The following is a 1,994-nucleotide window of genomic DNA, read 5'->3' as shown; positions in this document are numbered from 1 at the left end:
GACTCTCTTCTTTCAACAGAAAAAAATGTTTGTTCCTATCTTTTTCCATTCTTGAGCAATCGGCATTTGAAAATAGCTAAATTTCATGAAAACTCCAATCCCTGGGGAAAAAACTGAGAAAATGAGCTTTTTGTAAACTGATGCATTTTGACCATAATTTGAATTTTGACACTATTATTTATGGCTTTTATGACACCTCTAACATCTAAATAATGCATGCCTTCTATAAAATAACAAAAAAAAGCACAAAAAATGTTTTTGATAAAATAAATTTATTTGCACATAACACTAAACGACTGAACTGTTGAACTATGTACAAAAATGAAATACATCAGTGTCATACATACTTTTTTTTTGTGTGATATAAAATAAAACAGTTGCCTTGATGCAAGGGCACACAACATAGTTCACACCACATTCTTGTTTCACTCCGTTTGCCTTTGCACAAACAGACCCGACACTTTCGTTGTGGTCTGGCTTTGCTGGTCCGTGGAAAATAGGCGAGCTTGTGTTTGTCCACTGGGGTTTGTGTGAAAATAATTGTCTGGGAAGTGATTGCTGGCATCCGCGATGTGCTGCAGAAGCTCATCCGTGAGAAACAGCTGCAGGAAATCAGCTGGCTCCTCAGACTCCAAATGGGCAGCGGCATTCAGTGGTCCAGGGGTTGCTGTAAAGTCGATTTTCCTCGGTTGCCATCCAGTGTGACGCCATCCGGAACCACTGCTTCCTGATGCACAACCTGTAAATTACAGAAATACAAACAATTGGAAATATATATTTATTGCTGCATTTTATTGCTGGCGTGTGAAGTTTCATATTATAATTTACCTTTCTTTACACCAACAAGACGAGGAGGAACTTTCTTGCCGCGGGATGCACAATCTGTGAATTTTAGAAAGTATGCATGATTACCACACCATTCAGTATTGTTGTTTCCTCGTCGGGGAGGAGATGCGCTCGCGCGTAACTGCACATTTACGCGACATTTTCTGCCCGCAAGATGCATGATATGTACAATAAAAGCATGAGGGCTAAAACCACATGTTCAATGGTAACTTGCGAGCGTTTACTTCCTCGTCGGCGAGGACTTACGCTCGCGTGTAATTGTGCAATAGGCGCCCGGACGAGAAAGTCAGCGAGCAAGCTTGCGTCTAACTGCACATTTACGCGACATTTTCTGCCCGCAAGATGCATGATATGTACAATAAAAGCATGAGGGCTAAAACCACATGTTTAATGGTAACTTGCGAGCGTTTACTTCCTCGTCGGCGAGGACTTACGCTCGCGTGTAATTGTGCAATAGAGGCGGCCGGATGAGGAAGTCAGCGAGCAAGCTCGCGTCTAACTGCACATTTACGCGACATTTTCTGCCCGCAAGATGCATGATATGTACAATAAAAGCATGAGGGGTAAAACCACATGTTCAATGGTAACTTGCGAGCGCTTACCTCCTCGTTCGGGGGGGATCTGGTGAGGACTCTCAGCTGCTTTGGCTATTGTCCGAAGGCAGGCGATGCAGGCCGCAAGGCACGCGCACCCTCTTTAGACGCCGTTTTGTTGTGACGACGACGAAGCGTCATCCTCTCAACCAAAGCGTCTCCATCGCCTTGATGCTTTTAGGAAGCTTTTTTTTTACAAAAAAGCATTCCTCGATCGTCATTTGCTTGGAGGATTTCATTGCTAACGCTACTAATGCGACTGCTGCTAGTGCTGCCGATGCTGCTGCTACCCACGCTGCTCTCCACACTTATAAGTCTACCCCAGGATCCCGCCCCCCCATTTGTACCTCTGGCGCAGATTCAAGGCGGATCTTTTGCACCTCTGCCCCCTGCTGGGTGATTTTTACATGATTCACAATGCGGACAAGGCTGATTCTCAGTCAGAGGTTGCATCAGACCCTTATGTACACTATGACGTAAAAAAGACAGGAAACGTACTTATACGTCTTTGGTAGAGGGCGCCATTGCATTAAAAGACGTCTTTGTACGTCTAAG

The 1,994-nt window shown here is 44.4% G+C and overlaps 1 long non-coding RNA gene across 1 annotated transcript; it reads right to left on the bottom strand.

Annotated features, from left to right (window-relative positions):
- Positions 1-540: 540 nt before the first annotated feature.
- On the bottom strand, positions 541-1,753 carry LOC148315582 (uncharacterized). The gene is made up of 3 exons (XR_015840792.1): positions 1,449-1,753; positions 829-882; positions 541-739 (listed from the first exon to the last, which is right to left on the bottom strand). It is a non-coding gene; the product is annotated as an uncharacterized LOC148315582 (long non-coding RNA).
- Positions 1,754-1,994: the final 241 nt, after the last annotated feature.

Source organism: Idiotropiscis lumnitzeri, unplaced genomic scaffold (assembly GCF_059441095.1).
Source record: "Idiotropiscis lumnitzeri isolate Australia: NSW breed Sydney's pygmy pipehorse unplaced genomic scaffold, RoL_Ilum_1.0 HiC_scaffold_91, whole genome shotgun sequence".
Lineage (NCBI taxonomy): Eukaryota > Metazoa > Chordata > Actinopteri > Syngnathiformes > Syngnathidae > Idiotropiscis > Idiotropiscis lumnitzeri.
The sequence above is the reverse complement of the archived record's forward strand: the minus strand, read 5'-3'. Positions and strand labels throughout refer to the sequence as shown.